At 36.1% G+C, this 12,288-nt stretch overlaps 1 protein-coding gene across 2 annotated transcripts in view; it reads left to right on the top strand.

Annotated features, from left to right (window-relative positions):
* The first annotated feature begins 3,226 nt into the window (after nucleotides 1-3,226).
* The window catches only part of LOC121654432 (spectrin beta chain, non-erythrocytic 1), a 48,669-nt gene continuing 39,607 nt past the window's right edge, over nucleotides 3,227-12,288 (top strand). For both annotated transcript variants that reach the window (XM_042008566.1, XM_042008564.1), the window contains exon 1: nucleotides 3,227-3,565. The gene's annotated coding sequence lies outside the window, so the exon portion shown is untranslated. The remainder of the gene's footprint in view (nucleotides 3,566-12,288) is intronic.

Below are 12,288 nucleotides of genomic sequence, written 5' to 3'. Positions count from 1 at the left end.
TCATACATCTGCAAAAAAATTTTTTCTGCCACGATTTTGTAACTAGCCAAATACAAACTTCTTTTCCAGTCCCTGTGTTTATTGTTTACATCCCAGTGAGCTGGATGGTCACTACAGTGTCAGACTGCTGTTGTAAACAAATATGGATTGTATGCAAGTATGTAAACAGTTACATTGACAGAGGCAGTTGTCTACACGAGAGTGAAGTTAAAACAAGTATATTACTGAACTAACTCGTGAACTAATGTGCCTCCAGACTATTGCAGATGCTGGCTTATGAACTATGTTATGATACCATGCTGGATGTTCCCTGTCTTCATCTCTAAATGTGAGTTTGAAATGTTGAAAAATCAAAACCACAGAACAGATTTGACTTTTTCTCAGCCAATCTTAAAATATATTTTTTTGTTTTTCCATCAAGTGGGGTTGTGTGTTGCAGTTATAAGTGCCTTACCAGGAAAAGACAGCAGTCCGAACTCTCTGTTAGGAGAATGTTAAAGTAATCCTGACGAGGGAGCCAAACTAAGAATACAAAGAACCGGATCACGATGGAGAGCAAAACTGTCCTTGTTCATGCAATTCCATTTAAATAGTTTCATTCTGCATAACTTTTGCATGATACAGTTATTTGCTTTGTCACTATTTTTGTCAAGTTGAAAACTTCCATGTTGCGCCACCATGATTACATATACTGCTGCTGATCAGCAGAGTCTGTCAGTTGTGTCAGACTTGTTGGAAAACTCCCAGCCAGCATTACTTTAGCAATGATTAAAAAGACGGTAAGCATTTACACTTCTACAAGCTGTTCACTGATTTTTACTGTCTAATACAGTAGTTGGTTTTTTGAGATTAGACATTCAGATTTGGGAATAACAGAAGATAAGACAGGACACATTGGACAGCTATCATGCATGCAATAATGTGTAGCATCACAGTTGTTTTTCAGTTGAGAAAACAGCGATAAATAACGTGGTGTAAAATTAAATATATACAGTTCACTCTAACTTGTATCATTTTGTAAGTTTGAGTTGTTCTAGATGATTAAAATGAACTCCTCTGTTGCCCCATTGTAAGTAGATCTAAGCTTCCCTGACAGAATTCCTTCCTAAAGCTCCTGAAAGTATTCCGACTGCTCACAATGCCAAGACAGCTACCTATAAGTGCTTCACACAACCCTACTTTAAAAAAATATCCATTTAAATGAGCTCCAGCCCAAAGAGAGGTTTGGCTTTTCTATATATATCTATCTATATATATATATATATATATATATATATATATATATATATATATATATATATATAGAGAGAGAGAGAGAGAGAGAGAGAGAGAGAGAGAGAGAGAGAGAGAGAGAGAGTTTTAACTTGCATTTGCAGAAACAAACAGCTTTAGGAGTCTTACTGCAGAAAGTCAGTAACAGCATCATGTCCGTTTTCAGTGCTGTCTCAAGGTTTGAAGATAAGGGTCGCTCTAAAGTAGATTTTGGCCTTGTCCCATAGATACAGAGAATTTTCTTCTTCTGAATTCTCTGAATCTTCTAATGATATTATGTAATTAGATGATGAAATTCTCAATTGTGCAGTTCTGGGTAGATTTGTATGCATACAGTCTTTCAGAATATTAGGTCATTCTCCATCTTTATTTATAAACACATAAAGTCTCTGGATCGCTCACTTTGTACACAATCATAACCCTGACTTGTTGCCAATTAATTTTATTTGCTGTGATTGCTGTTATTTTCACACACAAAAGAAATGTCATGCTAAACTTAAAAAAATAAATAAATAAAAAAAAATCCAGTCACAGCTAAGTAGGTATTACATTAATTGTTGCATAGTAGCAGGAAAATTACAGACAAGCTTCAGTCCAAGGCTTTCCTGAGCAATATCAAAGCCCCCCACCCACACACCCCCCAAAAAAGGACAACATCCAGCTTTCCCATAACTTTGGCTGTTAGTGTTTTCTTTCAAATGCAAGGTCGTCTTTTACACAGGCAGCATTTGCTTCACCTTTTCTCCAGTGTCGTTCTGTTGAGTCGGGAGCCTAGTAAAAACTTTTACTGATGACAGTTTTTCTCAGATTTGTTGATAGTGCAAATCTACTGTATAACAGCCACTAGTGCTAAAGCTGCAGCTAAAATAAAGCCGGTCCACTTGAAGAGCTTCAACAACAATAAAACATTCACAGCAAAAATACTAGAACCATACCAACAACTGAGCAGAACTTTTTATGACCACTAACTGCTTATAATGAGAAGCATGCTATTTTCTGAAGTGTTCAGCCCTGCCTAAGAGACCAATCATCCCATAAAGCCTTCACCACTACCACTTTGTTGGCTGAGCTACACCCATACTCACAGATACTATACACACCCCAGCAGACCAAATACCAAAGACTCCTAAATGTCATTTCGGTGCCATAATTTGAGTGATTTTACGTAAATGCCAACTGGTACTGAGTGTAGATATAGTCTAACTCAGCTGCTGTAACCATAACATCACTATGGTGCTGCTAAGAAAAGCACAGGGGAATACACTAATCCCAGTCTGGAGAATTCTTGCATGAGGACCCTTAAGGGCTTATGAATAACCCAAATCTTGATGACTTGCTTTATGTTACACACCAGCCAGGTGCTGCAACGAGTCTCAGAAATAATTTAGAGCAACTGCAGGCCGTACAAGATAAAAACCTCAAATGAATGGAGAAAAATGTCAAGACATGGTGACAAAGATTTAGATTAGTAAAAAAAAAAAAAAAAAAATCTTTGATTCAGTAAAGATTGTCTGTATGTTTCAGTGGATCACCATGATGTAATTCTTTAGCAGAATGCCATGATGTTTAGTAAAATAAAGATTGTGCATTTGCATACACCTCATTGATATGTGAAATTCAAATATTTCTGTTTTAGCACCTGGGACAGCACCACACACTGGGTCATATCATCTCCTTTACTCAAGTCTTCATGTTATTGCTAATACTGAAAATGTGTTTCCCACGTGACTGACTGTGAAGGGTCAGAAACACACCCACACATCCACCCACTCACCCATTCAACCGCCTGCACACCACCAATGCCTCCCCCCCCCCAAACTACCACCACCACATCCACTTTTTCTTTCTTCTCCCTGTTGAACAGGAGCACAGGGAGCAGGAGTCAGTGAGGTACGGACTGCCCCTTGGATGCTCGGTCGAAGAGGAGGGGGAAGAAGCTGCTGCGGATATCCGTCTCGTACCTGCCACAGAAAAAAGGGGGTCTTATCATTGCCTATATTTTTGGCTTCCCCGATGACCGTTGTTGTGTGAACACTACAGTAGCTAAACAGCCTGGTTTCGTAACGCGCTGCTATCGATGCAGCGCGGAGGAGAGAGCTTTTTTGGAGGATGCGGATTTAAAGGAAAGACGTTATCAGTGTCACCTGGGATTTTTTAACCGTTAAAATTCGAATTAGCATAGCCGCGCGCGTGGTAGCAAAGGGAGATATTTTTCCATGTCTGGTGAAAATATAGTGACGCGATAGATATATTTTATCGACAATCTCCTTACAAGAAGAGCGAAAAATAAGGGGTAAGTAGGATTTTTAAAGCTTTTTTTTTTTTTTTTTACTCCACTACGAGCAGGGTCCCCATAATAACAAAGCTAACGGGATAGGAGTCTGATATTCAGGTGATTTGCTGTTAGCTTGCCCCTGCTATTAGCTTTCTGAGTCACTGGGGTAACGTTATTGAATCGCATTTTTGATAAATGTGAAAAAGATAAATCAACACACGTTTCTGAAATGTTAGCTGCCTGGTTGAGGAATGTATGACAGCAACGCCTCACGTTAGTTATCGGTAGCCATCTCACTGTATGTCTGTCTCTTCTCTCCTTTGTTTGAATCGATGTCAAACGCAGCCACATTTTATCTGCGTGTTCTGTGCAGCCAGCCTGTGGATCTTTGATTCAGCATCTGCTGCTAATCCGACAAAACCTTGTTGCTTTTTTCCCCTTTTCTTCTTCTTCTTTTTTTTAACTTTCCCCCCATCAGACCAAAATATGCTAGAGTGATGGCATCGTTTAAAGCTGTAGTTTTTGCTTTCCTAACACGCTGTGGGTTGTGTGGCTATGTTATGATAGGACCGAGATTTATGCTGCATGGCTGGCCTAGGTTGTGAGTCATAGCAGGGATGCATCAGGTAAAAGTATGTTAAATGGTGTTTTATTTATTTATTTATTAGGATAGAAAACACATAATTAAAAACAGACTTATGGATACGTTGTTTTGAAATTTGCATCTTTGCCACATTACCATTAACAATTTAATGCAGATTACACAGAGCTGACATTTACTGACCACCACGTGTAGAACCTCTTTTTATGGCCAAGTGGAAAATTAGTAAGAAAACACGGGGGGAGTTGGATATTTTTGTCTAGCCTTTTATATTGTAAGAGAAGTGGCTGTCCAAGGACTGATAGTTGTTTCTGATGACTATAAAAACTGAATGGGAGAATTAGAAAGACAGATCTAAACATATAAAACATATAAAACAGTACAAAGTACTTTCACAGTACAATGATAACGCTTAACAGTTGTTTTTGGGCTAGAGCAGCCTGTAAGGAAATTGTTTGGTGTCTTTAAAGGACACTGTGAAACCAAAATGTGATGTCTTATTGAGAGATGGTCACATTGCTCTGTGTCAAAAGGTTTTAATGCAACACTTTGAGGTTTTATTTAGCTTAATGTTCAGTGACGGATCCCCCCACCCTCCCCCTATCCCATATACTACATGTGACCTGGAATCTGGTTTGTTTACATGGAAAATTGAACTAGACTAAATTAAATAGACTTTAATTCAGATGTCTAATCGTATTAATGAAGACAGCTACATAAAAAAAATAAAACTAGTTATTTCATTTTAGTGCTTTGTTGTTTGTAATTTCATGTTTGTCCTTGTTAATGCTCTCTTTTACTTATTTCAGTATATTTATACGCTATAGAGAGCCTCTGGTAGGAAAAACATATATATATATAAAGTCCTTGCTGCAGCAAAGCTGCAACTTTATATTGAACAAAGGTATTGTCTGTCTTAATGATGTTCACATCTGTCTTTTTTGAATAACAAAGCAAACAAGCATCATGATAAAAGTAACTGGGCAGCTTTGTGGTTACCTTCACATAGCAGACATGCTTATGCTACAGTACTAAAAACATTTAAAATTTTATCTCAGATTGATAGAATAACCAGACTAAAACACATAATTTTGTCTTGATTTATACAGAGCCACAAAATCACCATCACTACTAGTTTAAGTGTCCCCAAATCAAATCACAAGTTTAACTTTGCTGCCTCCATGTGTTGGACATGAAACACCGCTTTGGCTAGAGAGTCAGTAAGGCAACATGAGTGAATACCAAGTAAATTAACTGCAAATTGTATACTTTCGTAATCTTTATACAGTTTTTTAAAAGTCAGCTACAAATGTTTTTCAAATACTGGAAAACAGAGAGACAGATGTTATATCTGATTTTCAGATTGTAAAACAACATATTATGGTGAATTTTGTTTTACAGCTCAGTTTTTTTCTTTATCCCGTTGGAAGGTATGTACAACAAATAAGTTGTTCAAGTTGCATTATTCCTGATATATAAATGGCTATATATATATATATATATATATATATATATATATATATATATATAAATGGCCAAACATATTGTAACAGGGTTAATGTGGATGTACTAATATAAAATAGCTTTTCAGTATTACTCAACCATATTGGTTCTTACATTTCTTCTGTAATATATAAAATTTTCATTGCCACAGTATTAGCTTTTTTTTTTTTTTAATAATTTATTTGATGAATCAGTCATGAATGATGAACAGTCAATTTGGTATTGAATGTGTATGTAATCTGGAGTTGTACCACTAGAGGGCAACACAAGGACTTTTCCTTGTTGTCCACCTCCTAGTTGTGCTGAAGGATTTTCCTCAGATAAAGGTTAAAGGAGTCCACATAGAGTGTGTTTAATAATTAATAACAGTATCCCCTTTGGAATTTTGACTGTCATCTTGCCCCCAGGGCTTATGCTTTGACATGACTAAACAAAATATGAAGAAAAATAATGCTGTGAAATTGTACATGTAAACAAGCTTTATAATTTATTAGCTATATTAAATTTTTTCCATCCCCTCAATATCTAGTATTTACCTAGGTCATTAAACTGAATTTTTTGGGAGTAATATAAATTTATCATCTACATAGTCACAGAATGTGCAGATAATATTTATAGAAATATCACATATTTTGACAGCTTGTTGGGGATCTCTGCTAGTCTTGTTTTTTATGTTAATTGCTGGCTAGTTATTTGGTATGATTTGGCTAGCATATTATTTATTTTAGTACTTGCTGTGAGCATAAACATTAAGTATGGCATCTCTACATTTTTTTAGCATTTTAAGTTAGCTTATCTTATCTGTTCCGTGGAATGTGCATTATTTGCGTGTGGTTGTTTATAATTCTTAGATTAAAAATCACAAATAGTTAACGATGTTTATGGTTACTGGTTAAAATACCTTTTTGATTTATGCTGGGCTTACACCAGAAGACTGAAAAGATTTGGAGAAGACTTTGGGAAATCAGCTCACATCTAAAGACAAGTGTTTAGAGTCTTAAATCTTAGCCTAGTGTCAGACTGAGATTTTACAAAGACTGTGCATCTTGTGGGGTCAGTTTTCACAAGACTACAACTAGATTCTTTTAGCATTTTTTTTGATATGTTGTACAATTGATATCGAACAGGCAGGGCTGATCTGCCAGAAGCTCCACCATCTGCTCCTTGTTCTGGATGGTCCACCAACAACATTTTATCACCGGTTCTTGTTCGTCCTTTATTTATTTATTTATTCATTTATAAATGTTTAAAATGTATTTATTTGTTTGTTTGTCGTTGCCATTTTGCCGTTGTTCTGAGTGTCATGATTCCCGTTTCTGCTTTTGTCAGAGCTCGTGAATTGGTTGTTGATTGTGTTATGTCACACGACTTGCGATAATATCAAACACGTTTTGATATTATTAAGACTTTCAGTTTTTGACTGTGAAAATTGTTTGGTGTAAGCCAGCATTAGAGACAGGATGTGACGATAGATAGATTAGAAATGGATTTTAGCTGGTTGAGTGGCTGGCTAGATGAACAGCATTTAACAAAATTGTGGTACTGTGAATGTGGACCCCCCATAGTTCAGATTCTCAAAATTATTAACAAGCTTTACTTCAATTTTTACAGTTCACACTTCAATTTTTCTGCAGTTCACTATTATCATGAGTGTGAGACTCATGGAGCTGCTCTCTCATGTGAAAATATCATGCAATGCAATTTGGTTCAATATCGTCCCCTTCCTAAAATAATGGCCCAAGTCATTATTTATTTATTTTTTTAACAAATTTTTATTTATTTATTTATTTTGCCTAAATCATCTTTTTGTGATGCTGGCCACCTCTGATAATGTCACCAACATTCTTAGATGAATAGATCAGATTATGAACGATGATTTAGGCAAAAAAATAATAATTTTTGTGAAAAAAATGACGTAGGCCATTATTTTAGGAAGGTGATGATATGATTCATGATACGATTCATAATGATTAACCTTAATACAAAGATCCAGGTCTGGATCCTAAATAACATCACTATTATTTTTTCCACTTTCTTTGAAAGATGTATTTGATACTTGATTGTTCTCTATAAAGCAAACCAGTAAAGAAGATTCAATTAAATATGGTAGAGAGGATTGTTTTATTTCTAATAAACTAAATCATAAACAAAAGTTTTTTTTCATTACAATTGTTTTTAATCTTATTCTCTACTCATACAAAATATTCTTTTAGGAAATTACTTTTTGGCCTCTTAAAAACACAAACAAACAAACAAAAAAAAACATGCACCAATTGCAAACAGTTATTTTCTCAGGTTCTTTTACTAATAGTGTTCTCACCATCCCTAATACAAATGGGAACCCCCAAACTTTTGTTTAGTATGTATAGTTAACATGCTTTTTTAATCTTTAATTAATTTAGTCTTTACAGCTGTGATAAATGTAAAATACTGAAAGAAAAGGCAGAAAGTGACAGTAATGGTGACCTTAAGCCAAATTTGCTCTGTCTTAAACAGGGTGTTGGGCAGAGAATGAAGAGAATGCTTTAGAAAAATAAAATTAATTTTATGGATGAATTTTAATGCCTGGTTGCGGTAAATTAGGACTTGGTGTTATATAATATGTTTTGCTTGATTGGACTTAGGAAATATCATAACGTCTTATGAAATATTTTAAAGATTAGATCAAATCAGATGGGCTTGTCAAAGATAGCTAATGATGTTTCAACTGTCAATATGAAGATATGGCTTTAAGGATATTACCTTTTAATATTTTCACTAACTTGAACAGACTTTAGCTTTTTTTTTTCTTTTTTTTTTGGTGCCCAATGATATAACATTATCATGTACCAATATTAAACAGGAACCAGTCTTTACTGACCTCCAGTAAATGATATTCATAATAATGTTAAGATAATGTAATATTAATATTCTGCTTTTATAAAGGGAATGTAATCATATATCATTAGAAATATTTAATTTAGTAGCCATATCTGGTATTAAACTGACCCCTGCTTAGGGATGGGTGATACTAAAATTTTTCCTGTCAATATGATACCAATACTTATACATATACTGTGGCACTTTTTCATTTATATCTTTATCTATACTTCTTGCCCCTTAAAGAAAAATCATGATTGTAGAGCAGGCATGTCAAACTGGTCCAGCAAAGGGCCGTGTGGCTGCAGGTTTTTGTTCCAGCCAGCCAAGAGCACACAGTTTGACCAATCAGCTGTCTGAAGACTGAGATCAGTTGATTGAATCAGTCAAATCTGGTGTGCTGCTGCTTGGTTGGAACAAAAACCTGCAGCCACACGGCCCTTTGCTGGACCAGTTTGACATATGTGTTGTAGAGCGTATTAAAATCTTTATTGCAAGAGCTATACAGATTATAAATAAAACTCAAGAACATCAATGTTTGAATGAAATGCTTTTAAAACAATAAATTCTACTGATAAGCAAAATAAGATAGAAAATTCTTAAAATTATTAAACTACAAATTAATAAGATTATTCACATTTTTTAAATAGAAAATAAAAATATGTATGTATAAGTAATATCATGAATACAATAAAATATAATGTGCAATAACCTGCAGTAAACCAGTAAAATACTAAATAAAACCTCATTACTAACCATCATCATAACATCATGACATCTGATAGGCTACTATAATCATGTGACACAGAAGGACTACACTGTTGCTGGGCTTTGCATGCAATTTTGACATCAGGAGGAGACAGTTTCTATTTGTTTTAGGTTTTACTCCAGGTTCTTGAGATGAGTCATGCATGTCTTGTTTTAACAGATCTTACTGTGTGTGTGTGTGTGTGTGTGTGTGTGTGTGTGTGTGTGTGTGTGTGTGTGTGTGTATATATATATATATATATATACATACATACATATATAAATAATTTTATAAATAACAAAGGTAGAAATCTAAAACTTAATCAATGATTTGATTTAAAATAGAATAAAATCTAGAAATGAAAACTTTATTATAAATTATTGTGCTGTATTCAGCACCGATGCCCAGAACCAAAATAACATGTCCATCGCAGCGTGTTCAGGACACACTGGTCACTTGAGTGTTTGATGAATGTGATGCTACAGGTCAACAAAGGACCTCTGCTGTCCTATTCAGCAGTGCATTCAGGCTAGGATCAGCAGCCTGTGGAGGGGCCTCTGATGCATATGTGCCTCTGGCTGCCTCATCTCTGCAAACAGGAAAGGCTTGAACGGTTGGCTTCAACTCCGTGCTGACTCTTTCATTGTGCGGGGCCAGTTTGGTGTAGAAGGCTTTGTGTTCTGCTCGTTGGAGTCCATCTCCCCACGCTTCAGGCACATGTGCATCACAGTCAGGATGATTTGGGGCAATACAGCTCCTCAGCTGGAACTCATGATGCTTTGTTTATGTGAAGCTCATTGCTGCTTTACACTCATAAAGCAATTTTAGCCTTTGCTTTTTAGTGAAGACTTTTTTTAAAGTGGTAAAATGGTATTTTAGGCTTGTACTCAAGACATATTTTATTTTGTCTTTTAAATACTAGCATTGCATTGTGGTATTTGGAAGTAGCAAGGACTATAGCTCCTTTGTTTGGAATAACAGGGAGTGTTTAGTGTGTTTGTGTTTGTCTGCCCTATTCCCCTGGTGCACATTGGCAGTGTGGCTGGCTAATGTGCACAGGCCTAATACCCTGCGGGTGTCCTGATTGTGGACTCTATTTCTCTTTTCCTATCTTCCCTATTAAAGGGTGCAGTTACAAACACACCAGCTGGGCGAAGGGACACAGCCCTGGGAGAATAGGAGGGGTGGCTGTGAGTGAAATAGAAAGATGTGGCAGTGCTGCCCATCATGCCTCTGGTTCTGCCCCGTTTTCTTAACCAATGTCATTCAGTTGTGAGCAATGGCCTAATGTGTGTCTGCTGTGAGGAGCTGGGGACTGGCCTTGGGGCATTCCTCTGTGCCCCACTTTAATTATTTTTTTTTAGCTGCAGTATGTTTCTAAACAGTCACATTTGCGATAGATGCCCCGCTTTCACATTTTGTATTGAGAAATAATAGTTTAGCATATTTGAAACAGTTGCGTTTTATTGTACATCAAGGCCTCGCCTTGTTACCTATCTTGAGGGTAATACATAACAATACGGTATGCATACAGTCTTTACATTTGTCACGTCCTCCTAATTGTTCAGTCTGTTTATACAGCTTATATTTTTGTAAATCTATTAATTATGTGACATTCTTTTTTATTTTTTGGTCTAGGAAGTGTTTAGTTGTTAGGTAATTGTTTAGAAGCATATTGAAATATTAAGGATACATAACAAACAAAAACATTTCATGACATTATTGTGTTTTTTTTTGCTACATATAGAATTAGGACTCTAAGGGATTTTGTTTTAGAACATGTTTCATGCCCCCCTTTTGTGCCACATCTGTTCTCCCACCTGTTTTGTGGTTGTTTTTTTCTGTTACACTGTGTTGTTGAAAATTAAACTGGAAGCTTTACGTTTACCAGGTTTCTTTCTCAAAAGGTTTTATATGATTATGCTGGAAAAGGTCAGTGTCCAGTTATACAGTTTAGATGTTCATTTCTGCTTCTTACTTAGTTTCTGTCTGGGCTTTGGTTAGATGATTGCATACCAATCAAGCTAGCATGATTATAATTGCTGAACCGACCTATTTTGTCTGTTGTATGATGACATACTATATACTTACATGTTTAGTGGGTGGATTTATGTGTGGCTTTTAGAAACACAATATACATTCAGTGCATTTCAGTGCACTGAAAGGGCTCTTGGTGGTTTGGTGTAATGGGTCAACTCAGCTTGCATGTGTGGATCTTTTCTGTGTGTATGTGAGTATTTGTCTGTTGCATTTTGTTGTGTGTGGGAGGATAAATACAGTATCATAGTAGGTCAGGGGATTGTTTAGTTCATTGAGGAGTGATTAGTGCAGACACTGAGCCAAGCCTCTTCCTACTGACAAGAGGAGGATTGCCACTACCAGACTCTTGTGACCTTGCGGTCTTGCTTCCTGCAAACCCCCACCCTGAACTACTCCCACAGACAGATTGCTGTCGACAGAGCATTCTTTTTGTGGCTATTGCTTCCATTATAATGGATTTTGAATGTTAAAATACCTCTGGATTCCAGATAGTATAAGAGCCCATAACACATACTACACTGGGGTGCTAGTGAATGGTGGGGTGACAGTTCGGGGGCGGAGTGGATGTGTTGTTCTGCCTTCTTCTCTAATCCCTGCATTTAGTTTCTATTCCCAGCCACTTCTTAATCTAACACTAATGGGATTTGCCAAGCCTTTTTTTTTTATAGCTGCAAGATATGTGACTTGATTTACTTCTTCAAATCCACAACTGTAATTTTTGACTGAGGATGGTGGGGATCATAATGGTCTGAGGGCTTAAAACCAGTGTAGACAAATAGTATGTGAAAGTGTATAGTTTTATTATAGTAGTAGTAGTAGCACATTTTTCAAAAAAAAAAAAAGGATTAATGTTGAAGTAATTTCTAGACCAGCAGCTTGGTTCGATTCAGAGAATGAATTCCCTTGAAAAGAACGATTTTAGCAAATCAATTACTGATGGCTTTCATCTGGATAATTCTCTGCCATCATCATGCTGTTCAGTTCAGTTTA

The sequence above is a fragment of the Melanotaenia boesemani genome, chromosome 15 (genome assembly GCF_017639745.1).
Source record: "Melanotaenia boesemani isolate fMelBoe1 chromosome 15, fMelBoe1.pri, whole genome shotgun sequence".
NCBI lineage: Eukaryota > Metazoa > Chordata > Actinopteri > Atheriniformes > Melanotaeniidae > Melanotaenia > Melanotaenia boesemani.
The sequence above is the reverse complement of the archived record's forward strand: the minus strand, read 5'-3'. Positions and strand labels throughout refer to the sequence as shown.